Source organism: Oryctolagus cuniculus, chromosome 2, assembly GCF_051225735.1.
Source record: "Oryctolagus cuniculus isolate XC-2025 breed Fujian yellow rabbit chromosome 2, ASM5122573v1, whole genome shotgun sequence".
Lineage (NCBI taxonomy): Eukaryota > Metazoa > Chordata > Mammalia > Lagomorpha > Leporidae > Oryctolagus > Oryctolagus cuniculus.
In genome coordinates this window covers 86,894,829-86,917,244 of record NC_142868.1, presented here as the reverse complement: position 1 = coordinate 86,917,244, position 22,416 = coordinate 86,894,829, and the positions used below count along the sequence as shown (strand labels likewise).

Here is a 22,416-nt window from a genome sequence, read left to right as displayed (position 1 = left end):
AGAATCTCAGATGACAAAGACCACACGTGTGAAACATGGGACTGTCATTCGCTGAGAGATGTGGATCATGGTCCAGCTCTCAGACAGCATTTGGCAGAGATGGGTAAATAAGTTTTATTTTTTCTGAGTTGAAAGAGAAGTCAATGAGAGGTTTTGAGTGGAAGTGACATTATTTAATTTACTTTTTTAAGATCTCTTTTTTTAATATATGAAGAGATTGGAGAGGTGTGAATCACCAACATCAGTCAGTTGTCTTTTGCAGTGACCCGCATAAGATGATGGTCATCTAAGAGAATAATATTGCAAATAGAGCATATGGATGATATTGAAATGTAACATATACATGTAATAGAATATGAAAATGGATTGATTACAAGGCAAGGAGAGAGAAAATAATATTGACTCCATAGTTTCTGGGTTTGATATACTTGAGAATATTTAGATGAAAAATTTAGAAATAGAGGATATTTCTGGACATAGGTGAGAGGAGGAAAGAGTAGTGAAACATGACCAATTATCATAAAACTTCGTTTTAATTGGGGCCTGCATGTGGCACAGTGGGTAAAGCCCCTACCTACAATGCCTGCATCCCATATTGGGTGCTGGTTTGAGTCCCGACTGAGGTACTTCTGATTCAGCTCCTCTGCAAAATACATCTGGGAAAACAGCAGAAGATGATCCAAGTGTTTGGGCCCTTGTGTGGCCGTGGGAGACCCAGATGAAATTCCTGGCTCCTGGCTTTGGCCTGGCTCATCCCAGGCTGTTACGTCATTTGTGGAGTGAGCCAGCAGATGAAAGCTCTCTCTCTTCCTCCCTCCCTCTGTCTCTGTCACTCTGACACTCAAATAAACAAAATAAATCTTTAAGAAAGTTAAAAATTATTTTAACAAAAACCTGAGTTTTTTTTTTTTTTTTTTTTTTGACAGGCAGAGTGGACAGTGAGAGAAAGAGAGACAGAGAGAAAGGTCCTCCTTTTGCCGTTGGTTCACCCTCCAATGGCCGCCGCGGCTGGCGCGCTGCGGCCGGCGCACCGCGCTGATCCGATGGCAGGATCCAGGAGCCAGGTGCTTTTCCTGGTCTCCCATGGGGTGCAGGGCCCAAGCACCTGGGCCATCCTCCACTGCACTCCCTGGCCACAGCAGAGAGCTGGCCTGGAAGAGGGGCAACCGGGACAGAATCCGGCGCCCCGACCGGGACTAGAACCCGGTGTGCCGGCGCCGCTAGGCGGAGGATTAGCCTAGTGAGCCGCGGCGCCGGCCAAAAACCTGAGGTTTTAATATGCCTTTTAAATCCATGAAGACTAATGAGCTCATGTAGACACATAACAATATTTAAGGCAGAGCTCTGAGTAGGTTTAAAATTCAGAGGTGAGATAGAAGGAGCTGAGATGTCAAACAAATTTAAGAAAGAATAACCCTCGAGGCAAAAAGAAAACAAATAGAGGATGTTGTCATGGAAGCCAAGATAGGTATTTGCTAGAAAAAAGAGGATGTGGTCAAGTATACTGAATGCAGGTCAAGTAGAATAAAGACAAATAATTTGTACATTTGATTTAGCACTATGGTTATCATCAGTGACCTTGACAAAAGCGGTTTCAGTGAAGTGGAGAGACTAAAACTCGATTACAGAAGGTCAAAGAGTAATGGAATCAGAGCATGATTTCAGGAAACTCTACCATAATCCAATGCACTGAGCCCCAAAATTTCAATTGTATTAAATGTGGAGAACCATTATTTCAAGGTTAATGAAATGACAGGTGCTGCTATCATGCTAGTAGTTCAAAGGGCCTGGCTGTGAGATACAAATTCATCCAAATTCTTGCTATAAGTTGCCAGTGAATAACAGTTGTCTGTTCACATTTGAATGGTGACAGGGATGATTCGGGATCCAGTGACTGTCTGGACATCTTCAGTGATTATGAAGTCTCCCAATATTAGACTGATTGAAATTGTTCTGAAATAATACTAAGAATATGGTGACCATCCATATCATCTTAATTCAATCCTACCATTTCTCAGCCTAGACATTTCTCCCATGCTCTGTGCCAAAGTAAAGAACTTTAGCCTACTTGTCTTTCAGACTACAGATTTGGTCAGAGAACACAATCAAATTGCTAATTGCTTTGCATCGATATTTGAATTGAAAATTATTATTATATATAAAACATTTTACCACAAAGGAAATGAAAAGAATGTAATAGCTGGAGATGTAGTTACAGGTGTTTTGTTGGGGACCCGCTTTGTTGTGTGGTGGGTTAATCCGCTGCCTGCAACTTCAGCATTCCATGTGGGTACTGGTTCAAGACATGGCTGCCTCACTTCAGATCCAGCTCCCTGCAATGCACCTGGGAAAGCAGTGAAAGATGGCTCAAGTATTTGAGCTCCTGCACACATGTGGAAAGCCTGGAAGAAGTCTTTGGCATGGCCCAGCCCTGGCCATGGAGGCCATTTGGGGAGTGAACCAGCAGATGGAAGATCTCGCTCTCTCTCTCTAACTCTACTTTTCGGATAAATACAATAATTTTTTTTTAAAATAAGTGTTTTGTTTTTTGTTTTAATATGGAGCTAGTTGAGCATGTCAGATGCTAATGAAAGAAAAATGTAGTAAATGGTCCTTCCACAAGAAGACATAGCTGCTGAGAGCAAGGACTGGCAGTGTATGCCAAGGTCAGAGCCTTCTCGTCTGAATTCCGTGTAGCATATATTACCTTGCAAGGGCAGAATAGGAATCTAAGGAAAATAAGGGAATACTGCAAGGAATTAAAACAAGGGCTTAGGCTCACGTAATAAGAACAGACTCTAGTTACATGGACATGAAATAGAAACTTGTTATAGAAAACAGTGCATGAGTTCAGAGGGAACTGGTCATAGAAAACAACAGCAAAAGGTCTCACTCAGTGGTGAAACTTTGGGGCTATCAGTTCTGCAACCTGATTAGGAGGCAGCTTTAAGAGAACTACATCCTGAGGTAGGACTGACTCAGTAGCCAGTGATTCAAATCATGGTCAAAGAGGCAGGCACTGTAGGGACATACTCAAACATATAATTAATACCATTAGATCTAAAAATGTAATCATCTCTGTTTCTGCATCTGCCCTTAACACAACTATATCTCCTACCTCCATAATGAGATGTCCCTCCGTCATGTTATGCCCAATATGCTTAAAGTGTAACCCATTCTTTCCTAATAAAAATCATTTCTATAATTATCTGTCAATTTTATTTTTATTTTATATAAGCTTTCAAACATTCATGTTTTTTGGATTACATTTCATAATGTATTGTCTATCTCTCTTTTTACATGTCCGTTACCAAAGGTGTACTAAACCACAGAAACATGTGAATTTTGTAATCCTAGATACTCAGGTTTGAATCTTTGGTGTACTACTTACTAAACTTTTGTTATTTTACAACTTAAATTTGAATGCCAATTTACTTCTCATCAAAGAATGATATTCATATTTTAATCTTTTCTAAAGATAAAATAGCACAGTAAATGCAAAATGTCTAGTGGAATCTAATACATAGTAGATAATCAATATATATTAATTTTTTTTGACAGGCAGAGTTAGACAGTAAGAGAGAGAGACAGAGAGAAATGTCTTCCTTCTGTTGGTTCACCCCCCAAATGGCCGCTATGGCCCACACGTTGCGCTGATCCGAAGGCAGGAACCAGGTGCTTCTCCTGGTCTCCCATGTGGGTGCAAGGCCCAAGCACTTGGGCCATCCTCCAAAGCACTCCTGGGCCACAGCAGAGAGCTGGACTGGAAGAGGAGCAACTGGGACAGAATCCAGCGCCCTGACTGGGACCAGAACCCCGGGGGGGTTGGTGCTACAGGTGGAGGATTAGCCAAGTGAGCCACAGCGCCAGCAATATGTATTAATTTTAAGAAACATTAGTTCCTCTTCCTAAGATTCCTTCAGTCAAATGCTTAACAGACCCATTTTATCATCATGGATATTAACTTTATATTCCAAGCTACCTCTCATGTAAAGTCTCAAATCTAGCCAATCCTGACTATTCTTTGCCCTTTAAAAATATGCTTCTACCAAACTGTGTTCATGACTGCTTCTTCTGATTAGAATACACTTCTTGATTCTCCTGACCTAACAAAGCTCTAGCCATCAAGACCCAAATCTAGGGCCTTTCATTCACAAAGCCTTCTGAAATCCCTGATCTCTTAATGTGTATTTGTCATTCAAAGTCAGTACTTATTATTTTTGTCTCTAGTTTGGAAATTAATCTTATATAGAGGTCATCATCTTAAAGTGATTTTCAACAGTGTTCCTGTTTTTTTATTTTTTTATTTTTTTTTAAACTTTTATTTAATGAATACAGATTTCCAAAGTACAGAATATGGATTACAATGGCTTCCCCCCCATAATGTCCCTCCCACCCGCAACCCTCACCTTTCCCACTCCCTCTCCCCTTCCATTCACATCAAGATTCATTTTCGATAATCTTTATATACAGAAGATCAGTTTAGCATACATTAAGTAAAGATTTCAACAGTTTGCTCCCACACAGACACATAAAGTGAAAAATACTGTTTGAGTACTAGTTATAGCATTAAATCTCAACACTAAGGAAAAAGATCCTACATGAGGAGTAAGTGCACAGTGACTCCTGTTGTTGACTTAACAAATTGACACTCTTGTTTATGGCCTCAGTAATCACCCTAGGCTCTTGTCATGAGCTGCCAAGGCTATGGAAGCCCCCTGAGTTCACTGACTCTGATAATTTTAGACAAGGCCATGGTCAAAGTGGAAGTTTTATTCTCCCTTCAGAGAAAGGTACCTCCTTCTTTGATGACCCATTCTTTCCACTGGGATCTCACTCACGGAGATCTTTCATTTAGGTTTTTTTGTTTTTTTTTTTTTTTTTTCCAGAGTGTCTTGGCTTTCCATGCCTGAAATACTCTCATGGGCTTTTCATCCGGATCCGCACGCCTTAAGGGCTGATTCTGAGGCCAGAGTGCTGTTTAGGACATCTTCCATTCTATGGGTCTGCTGTGTATCTCACTTCCCATGTTGGATCATTCTCTCCCTTTTTGATTCTATCAGCTAGTATTTGCAGACACTATTCTTGTTTATGTGATCCCTTTGGTTCTTAGTCCTATCATTTTGATCAATTGTGAACAGAAATTGATCACTGGGACTAGTGAGATGGCATTGGTACATGCCACCTTGATGGGATTGAATTGGAATCCCCTGGTATGTTTCTAACTCTACCGTTTGAGGTAAGTCAGCTTGAGCATGTCCCGAATTGCACATCTCTTCCCTCTCTTATTCCACTCTTATATTAAACAGTGATAACTTTTCAGTTAAGTTTCAGCACTCAAGAAGAATTGTGTATTGATTACAGTATTCAACCAAAAGTATTAAGTAGAATAAACAACAAAAAAATACTAAGAGGGATAACATATCAAGTTGCTCATCAACAGTCAGGGTGAGGGCTGAGTGGACAGTGAGAGAGAGAAACAGAGAGAAAGGTCTTCCTTTGCCGTTGGTTCACCCTCCAATGGCTGCCACGGCCGGCACACTGCACTGATCCGATGGCAGGAGCCAGGTACTTATCCTGGTCTCCCATGGGGTGCAGGGTCCAAGCTCTTGGGCTATCATCCACTACACTCCCTGGCCACAGCAGAGAGCTGGCCTGGAAGAGGAGCAACCAGTATCCGGTGCCCCGACCGGGACTAGAACCCGGTGTGCCTGCGCCGCAAGGTGGAGGATTAGCCTAGTGAGCTACGGCGCCGGCCAACAGTGTTCCTCTTTGGAACTTTTAGTGCTAGGTAACTAGTAAGTCTGCCCTCCTTTGCTAGGCTTCTCTCAGCACTATGATTTCTAGCACTAGTCCTGACAGATGCTCAGGACAAGTCTTACTAGTTAGCATCATTCATTCATGTATTTAATTACTTGAAGATCGGGTCCATAGAATCCCACAAATATCTGGCTGCTGTCCCATATGTGAAAGATCTTCATGGCATTTCTCACTCTCCTAACAGACATTCTTTGACTCTCTCAGAAGTCATTTTTTCTAGGCTGGCACCTCGCTTCACTAGGCTAATCCTCCACCTTGTGGCACCGGCACACCGGGTTCTAGTCACGGTGGGGGCGCCGAATTCTGTCCCGGTTGCTCCTCTTCCAGGCCAGCCCTCTGCTATGGCCGGGGAAGGCAGTGGAGGATGGCCCAAGTGCTTGAGCCCTGCACCGGCATGGGAGACCAGGATAAGCACCTGGCTCCTGGCTTCGGATCAGCGCGATGCGACAGCCGCAGCGCGTCGGCTGCGGCAGCCATTGGAGGATGAACCAACGGCAAAGGAAGACCTTTCTCTCTGTCTCTCTCACTGTCCACTCTGCCTGTCAAAAAAAAAAAAGTCATTGTCTCTTTGATTTAGAATGTTCTTATACTAATGAGAAGAAAAAAAAAGAAAAATCAGTAAGAAATGTAGAGGAATCCTCTACTGCTCACCCACATGTAATTCAAGTGAAGAATCACTAAATAATTTTATAGTTCTATGCATTTTTATAAGAGTGTTATCCAATTTTAAGTTCAGTTTTAAAGTCAATAAAGTGATTTTGAAGACCTCTGCCTATTATCAGTGCCATGGAAGAAAAAATAAAAAAGCAAGAAAACAGAATGGTTGAAATTTTCCTGGATAAACTTTATAGGCAGTAAGTTAATGTAGGCATTTATTAATTTATCCAACTGTATATTTAATAGAAATTATATATTTAATAGAAATAAGGTGTCAAATATATTTGCTAGGTACAATGATGAATAAAGTATTTGCCTTGGTGGATATTTAGAAAGATACACGTTGAACAGGTTATTTTATGAACAGATACAAAATTGAAATGATGTTAAGAAACATGGAAGATGGGTGCACGGTATTATGATAGCCCTACCTGGGAGTCATTGTCCTAATAAAGGACCACACCAAAATCTTTCTTGGGCTAAATAGGGATGACCCAAGTGAAAAGGGGGAAATTTTCTAGGCAGAAGAAATAGCACGTTCAAAGGTCTATGTGGTAGAAAGGTACAATAAAACTATGAGGAACCAAATTATAAGGAGAAGCAAAGGACAAGAGAAACCTGGGGACCTCAATGCCTATGAAGAGCCTGGCTGGCCATGAGGAGACACTGCCTCTTCCCCTAAGATCGAGAACTATTTTTAATTGTGTATATCATGGAAGCAAGCAACACAAATAGACTTTCATTTCCAAAAGGCTACTCCAGCTGCAAAATCACAAATCGAGGAAGAATGTTTGGGATAAATGGTGCCGTGATTTAAGCAAGAGATGATAGTGGCGTGGGGCTAAAGATATGAGTTGAAGATAAATGGATTTGTGACATTTTTGTGAGTGAATTAATAAGCAAAAATTATCAATGAAAACTGGACTATCTGGTTTCTGACCTGTGTAGCTAATCAGGAGTGGGAACATCTGGTTCATAGGTTTATAAGGCCAAGGGAATCATTTGGTCTGGCCCTATGAAGGCAACACAGGAAGGGCTTGAAATTCTGTAAACCTACAGCAGGTTGTTTTTTAAGTTGATAATTTTGCTAGGCCCGTGAATGATGTTATAAATATTCAAATAAAAATGTTCCCCATTAATGAAACAAACTTTGGATGTAAAAGATATATTAGTGCACTTCCAAACTTTGTGAAATTAAAAGGTAAGTAGTTTAATGCAAAACCTTGTTAATTCCATGCCTAGTTTTTTTTTTTTCATAATACACATTTCCATGAATTTATTGAAGTGCTGTCCAATAGTGTCAAGGAAACGTGTTTTGTTTTGAATATATAGAGTTACAAATGCTTCTGATGCATATAAGAGAAAATGTCAGACATACTTGGACATCCTTATGTAGCAAATAACATGTTCCAAATCTTTTCCCTAAAGGAATGAATATATTAACTCAAATGGGTTATGGGAATACAAGGATAGGGGTTAGCTATATACATATGGTTATGAGCATTCTTTATTAAATAAAGATACATAAATCTATCTATAGTCTTGAATGGAATTCCCTAGGAAGAGAATACGGAGTGAAAAGAAAAGACACCAGGAGAGAGTTTTTGAGGGATTCCAATGTTTATTGCCTCATAGTTTCAATTGTAAGTAATCAAAACAAACAAACAAAAATTCCAAAATCAAAAACAAGCAAATCCATGATAACAGTAAAATAGGCAGGAAACTGTGAAGTGTTCTTTCTCTGAATATTCAATATTTATGACTCAATAATTATTAACATAATAATAATATTCAATAAGTATGTCCTAAATAGATCATCTACCATAGGTGGCTTCCTCTCCAGATTCACTACATGAGACACGAGGGGTTCTGCACTCCAGTCCTGTGTCTGTATTGTCAAAAGCTAGAAGGAATAAAGGCTGGGTAGAGCTTGGGCCCGTACTCCAAAGGTCCCTCCTGAAATTGCATGCTGCAATATGTGGTCACCATCAACTAAAGGAGTCATTGAGAAATGCGGTATCTACTTTTGACAACATGCACTGAGGTACCATCAAGTTTCCTGTTACTAAAAATGTAAGACTAGATTTTAGAAGGAACTGGAAGGCTTCCTCAGAGCTAGGGTAATCCAGGAAAAGAATTTGTCAAGGTGGGTGGTAGGAATAGTTGATGAAGGTGCACGTTGGATAAAGACCAAGGCTGCGGTTGAAGTGAGATGTTAAAATTGGACTGTGGGATGTGGAACACTTGTGAGTAATCAAAGAGCCAAAGTACTGGAGCAAATGTCCTTAGAAGTGAAGCGAGGAACAGATACAGGTTTGGAAGAATCAGGGGAATAGATGTCACTGGTGTTCCAATGTGAACAAGGTTTGGAGTAGGGAGGAAGAATTCTTTATTTACTGAAGTTTTGGATGAATGAGAAGATGTACTTCAGAGACCAGATGCAAGTGAAGTCCTGGCTGAAGGCTCACTGGCTGCTTGGCCTGGATACTGGTGGTTCAGAGACTTGGAGACCTCATGTACTATCGGTCTACTGATTCTTTCAATCCATTCTCCACAAAAACAGTTCCTTTAAAAATAAATTAAATTTAAAACATCTTGTCTTATCACTAAAGCAACATATATATGTAAAAAATATGGACATGATCAAGAAATATTAAATCACTAATATTTCATCCTTCTGACAAATCTTTTATAATTTTAAAGAAAAAGGTAAATATTTTATATGAAAGGGATCATACATGTTAAAACTAAATTTATTCAAAGTGTGTGCCTTTCATATCATTTTCTTTATTTTTCTTTTTTTTTTTCTTTTTGACAGGCAGAGTGGACAGTGAGAGAGAGAGACAGAGAGAAAGGTCTTCCTTTGCCGTTGGTTCACCCTCCAATGGCCGCTGCAGCCAGCGTGCTGCAGCCGGCACACTGCGCTGATCCGAATCCAGGAGCCAGGTGCTTCTCCTGGTCTCCCATCCGGGTACAGGGCCCAAGCACTTGAGACATCTTCCACAGCCTTCCTGGGCCACAGCAGAGAGCTGGACTGGAAGAGGAGCAATCGGGACAGAATCCGGTGCCTCAACCGGGACTAGAACCCGGGGTGCCGGCGCCGCAAGGTTGAGGATTAGCCTAGTGAGCCACGGCTCCGGCCCACCAAGGTTTCTAAGTGGCATTTCCCAGATTATCCAGCATAGGCATGGTTTATTTAATTTAGAATTCTTGGTAGGGAAGGTAATATCCAATGGGTCCACTTTACAGTGATGGACTTGATGAAGTAGTTTCAAAGAATCATTAAAAAGTGAAAGGTGAGAGACTGGCACTGTGGCGTAGCGGGTAAAGCCACCACCTGAAGTGCTGGCATCCCATATGGGCTCCAGTTTGAGTCTGGCTGCTCCACTTCCAATCCGGCTCTCTGCTATAGCCTGGGAAAGCAGTAGAAGATGGCCCAAGTCCTTGGGCCCCTGCACCCACATGGGAGACCTGGAAGAAGCTCCTGGCTCCTGGCTTCGGATTGGCCAGCTCTGGCCCTTGCAGCCATTTGGGGAGTGAACCAATGGATGTAACACCTCTCTCTCTTTCTCTGCCTCTACCTCTCTAATTCTGCCTTTCAAATAAATAAATGAATCTTAAAAAAATGTGAAAGCTGAAGATGAAGTGTAGAAGTCACTGACTGAAGCTCTAATTTTACCAGGAAACTGAGTCTTGGAGAAGACAAACGTCCTGCCCTTAGGCACTGAGCTGGCTTTTTCTAGGGGTCAAAGGGGAAGTGAGGTTGGCAGTCTCCCAGGGCTCGCACCTCCATCACCTTGTTTTCCTGCTGCTCACGGTACTGCCTTGTGTCATCGTTTGCCCTTCCATTGAACCATCCTTGTGCACACACTTGTTCTTCCGCCTCCACCTGGGCTTTAGTGAAACCTGCTATGGGCTTGGATTGGATCTGGTTTCTGCTGTGAGCCCTTGCAGCCAGTACATTGCTGTGGACAAAAAAGACCTTCAATAATATTTGTTGAATGAATATATGTCCTAATAAATCTGCTACCTTTCTTTAGGAAAAATGGGACCTGGATCTTTTAAATAAAAACAATAAAAAACAGACAAACGTATCCTGGCTTTTTCTGTCTGCACTCCATTATCCCCAGTACCCCAAATGGCTGCACCATGCTTGCTCTGAGCTCCGGGCTCCAGCTAAGCTAGCGCCACCGTCATCTTCTTCCAGTGGCCATTCTGACTGTCTACCAGTACCTCTGCAGCCAGAGTGAGATATTCTCTGACATTTACAAGATCTGGGAGCTCACAAGTGGCCTGTGCCTGGAGGTGGGGAGGAAGATGGTCAGTGTGACACAGGGTAACACTGACAATCCACTCGTCTGGGAAATGCTTCCTCCAAAGGCCCCGGGGGCGAAGATGCGGAAAGCACTGTAATTGTTGATGTTCTCATGAACCATCACCTGCAGGACACCAGCTTCACCCAAAAGTCCTCAGAGAAGTACATGAAAGATTACAGGAAGTCAATCACATGCAAAGTGCAAGAACACAGACCAGAAAGACGGAAACCTTTTAGGACAGGGACTGCAGGACAAGTCAAACACCTCCTTGCTAATTTCAAGAACTATGGATTCTATGTTGGTGAAAACGTAAATCCAGATGGCAGGATTGCTCTGCTGGACGACCATGAGGACACTGTGGTCCCATTGATGATTCTCCTTAAGAACGGGTTGAAGATGGGAAAATGTTAATTAATTGGGCAATGACTTTGGGTCTATCCCTGCTCCTCATAACTGGCTTCTGCTTGTCATCCACAAAGCACCAGGGCTTATAAGAAGGGGGACTGATGTTGTCTTGAGCTCTTCATTTATTTTGACCATGATTTATTGGAGTGGAGGCTTTTTTTAATGGAAAAAAAAACTATTGTCATGTAAGTTGTCTAAACTTAAGATGTATTTAAACTAAAAAATAAAATGCGTGTTCTTTGGCTTGGCAGCAGGGTGAATGCGGAATTCTAAGTGGTGCTACTTCATCAGAGGCACAGGTGTTCCCCTGAATGATGACAATGCCAGACGGGATTTGACACCAAGAGAGAGGCTGCCTGGGGAAGCCGAGGCCAGTCTGGGGAGGACTCATTTTATTTGTGCAGGGATGGGGACACTCAGGTTAGGTTGACATTTCTGTGAATGAGTTTGGTATTTCTAAAACCAAAGTTCTGAAGTGTATCAGAGCCCAAAGCCAGACTTTTTGCTATGAATAATGAACTTAAATGAGGCCTTTTGTGTTGACTATCTGATGATTCATTCTAATGTAGCAGTCATTTGGGGCTACACTGAGAAAAAATACGGGATTTGTTCAGGTAGCACTTTTGATTCATGGCCTTTCCTTTTTGATTTATTGTTCTGTGATATATAATTTGAAAAGCAAGTAGTTTGATACAAAGTGATAGGTGATTTTTCTTCAGTGTGAAGAAAGCCATGTTTCCTAGCTTCAAAGAAGAACCAAACAATGACAATGGAGAAGTGTCTTTCCTCATGATCTGTTCGGGAGTGAGATTGACCCTAGCAGTGAGCAGCTCTGTGGATAAAAGAAGTGTTTGCTGAAGACTTTTTTTTTTCATTTTATCAATAATTTTTAAACTTTTATTGTATTTTTTTGAATGGCAGAGTTACAGAGAGGGAGAGAAGAAGAGAGAGAGAGAGGGAGACAGAGAGAAATCTTTCATCAGCCGTTTCACTTTGCAAATGGCCCCAACAGCTGAGCCTGGGCCAGGCCAAAGTCAGGGCCTGGACTCCAACCTAGTATTCCACTTTAGTGGCGGGAACCCACGTACCTGAGCCATTCTCTGTAGCCCTTCTTAGTGTGTTAGTGGGGAGTTGGATCAGAAGTTGAGTGGCTAGGACTCAAACCAGTAGCCAGGTGGGATGCTGGCCTCCCCGATACCAGCTTAACCTGCTGAGCCCCAACACAGACCCCCTCACCAATAATTTTGAATGCCCATCTAATCTAATGCCAAGCCCTTTCCTAAGCTCTCTGGAGAAATAATGAACTAGAAAGCAGTCACGGGCCCTTCTGCAATAGCAAAACCTGTTACAGGACACAACTCTACAACAGTGAGAAGGCCTCCTGGCAGTTGCACATTGTAGTCAAGCAACAGTCTGCCTGGAAGGGAAAGAGCAATGAAGCAATGGGTAGGGGAATGCATTTGTCAGGGAAGACATCAGAGAAAAACAGTGAGGTGGGGCCAGTGTTGTGGCACAGCAGGTTAAGCACCTGATGGCAACAATGGCATCCCATGTCCAAGTGCCGGTTTGCGTGCAGGCAGCTCTGCTTCTGAACCAGCTCCCTGTAATTGGAAGGCAGTGGATTATGGCCCCGATACGTGGTCCCCTGCCACCCATAAGGGAGGCCCAGATGGAGTTCTGGGCTCCTGACTTTAGCAATGCCCACCCTGGCCATTGTGGCCATTTAGGGCGTGAACCAGGGGTGCAAGATCGATTTTCTGTCCCTCTCTCTCTTTCTCTGTCTCTCTGCCTGCCTCTCCATCCTCTCTGTCACTCTGCCTGTCAAATAAATAAATCTTTAATAAGTAGTTTAGAAAAATGGAAAAAAAATGATAAACAACAGGGCATTTGCAGAAAGCTAGCCCTGGAATATCAGGTGGGTAGGACAGATTGTAGAATGTCCAGTAACTTGAAGTTACATTTATAATTCTAAACATATGTGAAGAGAATTCTAAAACTGTTATAAGAAATATCTTAAGGGATTTAAATAAGTGGAAATACATCATATTTCATGAAGAAGAAAATTCTACCCAGGTTTATCTATGTATTACCTCCTATTCCAATCAATTTCCATAAGACTTTTACAGACTTGAAATTTGATGGCAAAATTTATCTGGAAAAAAACAAGGAGCCAAGAATAATTAAGAACATCTGAATCAGAAGCAGGGAGCGTTCTTATTTTACCAGCTTTTAGGACTTTACTAATGAAGAAAGGTTGTGAGTCCAGGGCCAAACAAATTAGGCACAGAGATAGAAATCTGAGAGTCAATCTGAGTCATTTAGTGTTCATGTCAGAGAGAGAATATACAGTTAATTAGGGATGAGACCCTGATTTTAAATAACAACTTCAAAAGACAAAACGTTGTAAATACTTGGCAACCTAAATGCATCTGCTTCATACTGAGCCTATTTACTTTCTACTGAATGTCACAGAGGTAGACGCCATTCATTTAGTCCATTTTCTTCCTTTCAGTTTTTTTTTTTTTAAGATTTATGTATTTATTTGAAAGAGTTGCAGAGAGAGAGAGAGAGAGAGAGAGAGAGAGAGAGAGAATCTTCCATCTGCTGATTTACTTTGCAGATGGTTGCAATAGCCAGTCCTGTGCCTGGCTGAAGCCAGGAGCCAGGAGCTTCTTCCAGGTCTCCTACTAGGATAGCAGGGACCCCAGCGCTTGCACCATTTTCTGCTGCTTTTTCCAGGTCCTTAGCAGGGAGCTAGATTGGAAGTGGAGCAGCTAGGACACAAACTGATACCCATATGGGGTGTGGGCATCATAGGTGATAGCTTTATCTACTATGCCACCATACTGGCCCATAGTCCATTTTCTTTAAAGATTTGTTTTATTTATTTGAAAGAGAGAGAGAGAGAGGGAAAGGGAGAGAGAAAGGGGAGAGGGGATGGGGAGAGGAGAAAGGGAGAGAGATTGAAAAAGATCTTCCATCCACTAGTTCACTCCTCAGTGAGCCACAACAACAGGGAACTGGAACCTGGAATTCCATCCAGGTCTCCCACATGAGTGGCAGAGGCCCACCCAACTACTTGGGCCATCGTCTGCTCTTTTCCCAGGCAAAATAGTAGGTTGCTGGACGGGAAACAGAACAGCCAGGACTCAAACTAGCACTCCGATATGGGATGCTGGTGTCCCCAATCAGCAGCTTAACTTGCTGTGCTAGAATGCAGGTCTGAGTTTAACCTACTCCTCTATTTCTCACTCACTCTCTCTTTTTAAAAATATTCATTTTATTTATATGAAAGAGTGACAGACCTAGAAGGAGAGGGAGAGGGAGGGAGGGAGGGAAGGAGAGAGGGAGAGGAAGAGAGAGAGGGAGAGAGAGAGAGACTGAATCTTCCATCTGCTAATCCTTTCCTAAAATTGCTGTAATAACCAGGAACCTGGAACTCCATCCTGCTTTTCCCCATGGGTGGCAGGCCCAAGCACGTGAACCATCTTCACTGCTCTCCCAGGCACACTAGCAGGGATCTGGATCAGAAGCGGAGCAGCTGGGACTCTGTTGAACTAGAGCTCCAGTAGGGATGCTGGCATTACAGATATTAGCCTGATTGTATCTGTCACAAAACTGGCCACAGTCTATTTTCTTTTGAATATGTATTTTAATTTTTAAACTTTAATTTTGAATGATTTTTTCATCTGGTTTTAAATTAATAATTTTAAATTTAAAGAAAGTTGTGGAATGGCCTTTTTGGACATCTTTAAATATCAATTCCTTGGTGAAGCCCCTTTTGACTCCCTGTGGCAAAATGAGCTCTGAATTTCTCCAACTATTAGCACAAATGCTTATCACAATGCATTTAATTTCAAAACACAAATATAAAAATATATCTTCCTTCTAGAAAGTGAGCTCATCAAGGACAAGACACTGTACGTGTTTGTGTCACCTGGACTGGACTATGATAAGCATTCAATAAATATTTATTGAAAGGAAGAATGGCTATCTCTGCAGGACCAGAGGGATAGGGATTGAATAGAGAGCTGGGATCCAACTTCTAGTGCTGTTTTACAATTCAGTGATGAAATGTGAGTTGAGGGTGTTAAAGATCATAGAAGCAAACACAAATAAAATTCCAATTCATCCAGAAAACATCTCCTTTTCAACTGCAGGCATTTTAAAGGCACATCATTTATTCTCAGTACTACGCTAGTAATTTCAGAACAGCAAGAGAAAAGTTACATTTTCTGTGGCTGCCTTAGCACAAAACACATTAATTATATTCTTGTGAGCAGGAATAAGTGATATCTTGAAATTCCAAACAAAACGATTTCTCAATGACAAGAGGTAAGCCAATTAAAATCAGATACCGGAAAGAAATGTTTGGAAACTGCTTTATGATAGACATTCTTGAGAGGGCTGCAGGGAAAATGATGCATGTGTATCATTTGTTTTAATCTAAATAAGACCAGAAAATTAAAAAAAAATGAGCTGATGAGAATACCACATAAACTGAGTCACAAAGTAGCCCCATGCCTTTCCCTGGTGTCGCTCCCCCTCTTCGTGGAGGAACGACACTAAACCCTGCACTGTTCTTTTGCCTGCTCGGCCCTTCCCGGGTTTGCTGCTGGTCCTTCCCGGGTTGGCTGCCGACCCCTCCACCTCCGTGGAAGGACGGTACCCCCTGCCACTTTCCCCACTTCCGCGGGGGAGCGGCACACCGCCGGCTGGCTCTCTCGGGGGCTGCTCAGGTGTTCCTTCAGATGTTCCTTTTAGATGTTCCTGGTGCATGTTGTCTCTCTCCTCCTATATAGTCCTCTTCCTCCAATCCCAACTCTGTTACCCACACGCCGAGCACGCTGCTCTCCTCCAATCAGGAGCAGGATCAGCTCCTGCAGCTTGTCAAACTGATGAGGCAGCTGCGTAGAGGTTGTTTGGTCTCTTTCTCTCAGTGCCATATTGTGGGAGAGCAGATGCATAGAATAAGTCTTAATTCCAGTAACTTAGTCTAGTCTCAGTTGCTCCCCACACCTGGGACACACTCGTGAATCTCCAGGTGGAAATTCCGATGGCTTCACCAGCAGGTTAGTCATTTGGCCATACGTACTCACTGCCCCGCTGTATGTTTTTATTAAGGAAATGCAGCTAAAACATTCAGCATGTTCTCTACTTTAAGTCCTAATTTTAAGAAACTTCTGTTATTTCTGTTAGCTAGAATTTCACATGCTGCCAAATTAGTAGATTTTTTAAAAAATAATTCAAAACTGCAAGCTCTACATACACCCTTATGTCATTAATTTAGCTAATTGGTATTTGGGTGGTAAGCACATTATAAAAATATTTTAAAATGGAAATTTTCATTTGGTATATTGTTTCCATTAGTGAAGGCACAATGTGCTATTTCATCACAATTCTGAGTATCTTAGGCACCAAAAGCTGAAGCAACCTTGTTTATAGGTGATGAACTGAGAGTTCAGAGCCAGTCTACCTGGACTTGAATTCCAGATCTGTCACTCACTAGTTTCTTGTGCTTAAATTCCTTTTAATCCTTCTGTGGCTCTATATTATCATATGTAAAATGGTGATAATGATGATAAAAATGCCTACCCCTGGCCGGCTCCGTGGCTCACTTGGCTACTCCTCTGCCTATGGCGCCGGCACCCCGGGTTCTGGTCCCAGTTGGGACGCTGGATTCTGTCCCGGTTGCCCCTCTTCCAGGCCAGCTCTCTGCTGTGGCCCGGGAAGGCAGTGGAGGATGGCCCAGGTCCTTGGGCCCTGCACCCGCCTGGGAGACCAGGAGGAAGCACCTGGCTCCTGGCTTTGGATAGGCACAGTGTGCTGGCTGTAGCGGCCATTTGGGGGGGTGGACCAACGAAGGAAGAGCTTTCTCTCTGTCTCTCTTGCTCTCTGTCTGACTCTGCCTGTCAAAAAAAGTGCCTACCCCTCTAACTTAGGGGTGGACGCTTAGTGTAGCGTTTAGGTTGCCTGTTGAGGCACCTGCATTCCATATTGGAATTTCTGGGTTCAAGTCCCAGCTTCCCACCAATGCACATCACAAGAAGCAGCAGTGATAAGTAAAAGTAGTTGGGTCCCTGCTATCCAAATGGAAAACATAGTTTCACTTCCTGGCTCTCAGCTGTGTGGTTATTTAAAGAGTGAACAATTTGATGGGCACCATCTCTCTGTCTTTCTCTCTCTCTACCTCTCAAAATAAATTAAATAAATAAATCATCTAAAAAAGAGTGGATACTTTAGTATTTGTTAAAGTTTTTTGAATATAGCTTAGCAAATAAAAACTGTGTGTTAGCCTATTATTATTATCATTTTGTTGTTATTATTATAGGCTTCCATACTGTATTACTCAAATAGCTTACTGTCTTAATTACAGCATCTTCCAATGTACACACTAGTTGAAAACTCCCTTGATAGGGAAGATCGAGAACTGAGTGGAATCAAACATGTGTAGACCAGGCATTGGGATGTATTTATTTGAAGAGAAAGCAAACACTCTCTATGTACTATAGAAATACATATCAAAAGGCACATGTCTTGCTCAGGACCACTACCCCTACATACACTAAAGGAGACTTTACACGTTGCTTGTTTTACTCTTGCATCATTTAATAGCAAAGGGTCAGCTTTTCTGTAAAAGTCAAGATTATATACATTGATCTTTTTGGCCCTAAGTTCTCTCTACTTATCTTCTAAATGTGCTATGAAAACAGCCACAAACAATAGGTAGACAAATAGGTGTGTTCATGTTCCAGTAAAACTTGTTTGACAAAAAGATAGGCAAGGCTATATTTGGCCCATGGGATATAGTTTGCTGATTGCTGATTTATAGCATCTTAGATACTGATGGTAATTTTCAACCACGCCATTGACTGTGTTTGTTAAGACTTGTTGCAGAGTAAGTGGCCGCTAATATACACCTCTGCTTTCTTCCCCTGCCTTTCAGTTTCCTGGTCCTTTATCCATGGAAATCAATCAATCAGTCAACTGTAGGTTTGACCCTTTGATGGTTCCCTTCCTTTTTCCTGTCCAGGTCTGCTCTCCACACTACTATACTTTTGCTGATTTAACACAGTGATGGGGGTGAGAATGGATACTGGCCATTGGGTATCACATAAATAAGTTCACACATCCTTGGCCTTCTGGTGGGTTCAACCAATGGGGATGAAAATCCAAGAACAAAGGAGAAATGGAATTCAAAATACTTCTTTCCCTACTTCCCTTGCTTCCTTCCTGCCATCATCTCAGGGCACTAATGGCCTCTTGAGGTGGGCAACACCATAGCACCTTTCCCTCCTTGGTTCAAGGAAGCTCTTGTTCATAGCTCTGGGCTTATGAGTGTTCAGCTTAGGTATACTTGGTATACTGCCAGTGACTCTCCTTCTGCCATACCCTCAAGAGGCAAAGCCTTTGAGAATGAATCCTTCTTGAATCATTCTAATTTGAGTGTACTATAATATTCTTGTTGGAACCTTGATTAGCAATTTGTCTTGCAGAATCAATCACACAAGAGAAGAACTGATATCACAGCTTGACCTCAACATCTTCTTTTCTTTTTTTTAAAAAAAAACATGTAGTTTGTTTAAAAGGCAGGCTAACACAGGGAGGGGAGAGAAAGGAGAATTTCCATCTACTACTTCACACAGCCGGGTCAAAGCTAGGACCCAAGCACTTAGGATATCTTACACTGCTTCACAGAGGGCACACTGGCATCAATCTGGATCTGAATTGGAGCAGCCAGTATTCAAACCCACACTCCCATATGGGATGCCTCTGCAGGAACTGGAGACTTAAACTTGCTGCGCCACAATGCCAGGCCCAGCACAGCACTTATTTTCTTATTGACCATCCTTGTGACTTGAACTTGGTGTTTACCATAAGGGAATACATTGTTGACTATCCAAGTGTGTGAGTCACACGGTATGCTGGGAAAGATCTTTCAAGAGTTACTGAGAGAGGGAGTTAAGAGAATGCTACCATGATTATAAAGAAATGAAGACTTTGCATCCCTGGATATATGATGTGTATAAAAGCTTAAAACAAAACAAAACAAAAAACAAACAAACAACAGTTGAAAGCCAGGTACCATACAATGCAGAGGCAACAAGCAGAGCACCATCTTGGCACTGAGATGCAGGAGTAGGAATGTCAGATCCAACGTCACATGTTTGTTGTGGCTGAATCCTTGAGTTGACTTGAGTCCTTGAGTCTGTGATGGTCCCTGATTTGTGATAGTTGATCATCAACTTTCGATATTATCCTGGTTCAAGAGCAAAACACTTTCAATAGAAACTGTACTTTGAATTTTGATCACTTTCTGGGCTAACAATATGTGACAAATTTCTCTCATGCAGTGCTGGGTGGGCCGCTTGACCGTGATAGGAAACAAGCAATACTGCACAGTATATTCTGTGGATAAACCATGTTTGGTGGGTTAGGTGTATTCTACTCATGTCCAACTTATGATATTTTCAATTTATAATGGGCTTAGCGGGAAGTCACTCTGTGAAAAGTTGTACACATATGCATAACTATCTTCCTGAGATCTTTTTCCGGTTCGTTGGAAAGAATTCCAGCCAGTCTATATTGTTCAGTAGATATTAGGCCAGGCCTTTCTGGTTCCTCACCTCACTGTGTTGAACCAAAAGTTTTCAAATCCCCAAGTGATGTTAGAGTCTTATTATATTCCAATATCTAAGAACTAAGATATCACACTCTTGTTTAATACTGAGAGTTTTTTGGACATTAGAGCCAATAGGAGATACTGTCCTTAGGAAATGGCTTCTTTGATTATGGGGGCTGAAAATTTGTGTAGTACTGTCTGCAAGAAGGAAACTAGGAAAGCTAGTAATATAATTGCAGTATGAATTGAAAGACCAAGAAATGAGGACACTGTGTTGTGGCACAGCGGGTTCAGCTGCTGCTTGGAAAGTTGCCATCCCATATTGCAACACTGGTTGGAGTTCCAGCTGCTCCACTTCTGATCCAGCCACCTGTTAATGTACCTGGGATGGCCAAAGTACATAGGCTCCTGACACCACATAGGAGACCTGGATGAAGGTCTGGTCTCCTGACATCCAGGTGTTGTGGCCAGTTAGGAAGTAAACAGCCAATAGAAGACCTATTTCTTTCTCTGTCTCTACCCCTCTCTCCGTCACTCTGCCTGTCAAATGTATAACTAAATTGTAAAACAAACAAGCAAAACCACGAAAGACCCTGAAACCGAGGGTCCCAGAGGTATAAATTGCAGTCTAAGAACGGGATGAGAGGAATGACTCAGACAGTGGGAAGCTAAAGGCGCACATTCCTCTTTCTCTGTGGTTTGTTCTGTTCAGGCCCCCAACAGATTCGATGATGCCCACTCACACTGGGGAAGGCAATCTACTGTGCTGAATCCACTGATTCAAATGTCATTCTCATCTGGGAAACACACCTCACAGGCACACACAGAAATCATTCTTCACTAGAGCAAGTCTTGTCCCTGTCAAGTAAACATAGAATCTGCCATCATTCCTTGATTTACAAATTCTTGCCTTCTACTTGAGATCCATTGTTGCATGGATCCATACACAGTTTTTTTTTTTCCATAGTAAACATTTTTCATGAGCCTTTGAAAGAATACTCATATGCAGGAATTTCAAAAATTCTTTTTGCAGCAAAATGCTTTTATCTTTTAATTTCATTTTCTGGCCGGCCGGCTCAGCAGCTCAATAGGCTAATCCTCTGCCTCGCAGCGCTGGCACACCGGGTTCTAGTCCCAGTCGGGGTGCCGGATTCTGTCCCGGTTGCCCCTCTTCCAGGCCAGCTCTCTGCTATGGCCCTGGAGTGCAGTGGAGGATGGCCCAAGTGATTGGGCCCTGCACCCCATGGGAGACCAGGAAAAGCACCTGTCTCCTGCCATCGGATCAGTGTGGTTCGCCGGCCGCAGCGTGCCGGCGGCGGCCATTGGAGGGTGAACCAATGGCAAAGGAAGACCTTTCTCTCTGTCTCTCACTGTCCATTCTGCCTGTGGAAAAAAAAATCATTTTCCACAAACTTATGCTTTTAGAAGGATGTCCTTCATCTACAATGGATCTCTTGGAACAAATATATTGTTTTGGATCTCCCAGCTGTTTTTACTTAAGCCAATCATTATAGGATATTTAGTTGTGTGGAAGCCTCAGAATTCTGGCCAACAGGGTCCCCGATTCACTGTGTACTACCCATTTTAAATGCTTTCCCATTCTGTTTTCTGTTTTGAGGTTATTCTATCTGAAAACATGCTGTGCTACTTGACCTTGAAAAATCCATACATTTTTACACACACATACACACACATACCCGTTCTTACACAGGAAATGTAAAACATTCTTTGCTTTCTAGTGCATTTGGTTAAAAGCAACAAAATAAAAGCGCGAAGTTTAGAGGACTCAGAAAAAGCTTTTGCTGAGAGTCAGAATACAGGGCAAGTCATGGTTTGAATCTCTTCAAGAAAAAAAAAAAAACCAGGCCAAAAGTGATATATATGAAGTGAGAAAAATGCCCACTAAGGGTGGCTGGTAAAAATCATCTTCAATTATTCATTTAGAAATGAGTAGCAGAATAAAGCCTGTGAAATCGGAAAATGTCAAGAAGAGAGACCTATTAAATGACTTTGCAACTGTTACTCAAGGTCGGGAGAAACATTAGCTTGAAACCATGAAAATTCCGGCTCCTGGTTTGCAGTTTGAACAACATGTCGGCGTGCCCTGTTCTTCAAGGTACAGTCCCCATTTTCGGAGGAATGAAAAGGAAACAAACCCAGAGATCAAAAAATTTAATCCAGATTACCTTGCCTTTATCTGTTAAAAACATCCGTTTAGTATAAATGGCAGTGGGTGTGAATTATTCAATGCCCATATCCTTCCCAACTTTATGGATTCTTTTTTTTAAGGCTAGGTATCAAGACCATTAATAATTGATCATGCATTTGTAAACCCTTAGCAAATGAACAGTCAAGGGACACATTAATAAAACATCTTTAAAAATCTCCCTCTCTGGGCTGATTTTCATCATGCTGTCCCAAAGCAGAGTAAATGGGACTGCTCAGTTTCCAGCTCAGAGTGCTCCCAGCACATCCAACAAGGTGAGCCAGCGGACAAAGGGTAGGGCCTTTTAGGAATCCAGGGCTGTTTTTATACAGTTAGCTCAGAGCTCCATCTGACTCAAAGCTTAGAACAGTTCCTGAAATAAATAAATC

The 22,416-nt window shown here is 42.1% G+C and overlaps 1 pseudogene; it reads left to right on the top strand.

Moving 5' to 3' along the window:
• The first annotated feature begins 1,560 nt into the window (after positions 1-1,560).
• Positions 1,561-11,204, top strand: LOC100357123 (translationally-controlled tumor protein-like; annotated as a pseudogene).
• The last annotated feature ends 11,212 nt before the right edge of the window (positions 11,205-22,416 follow it).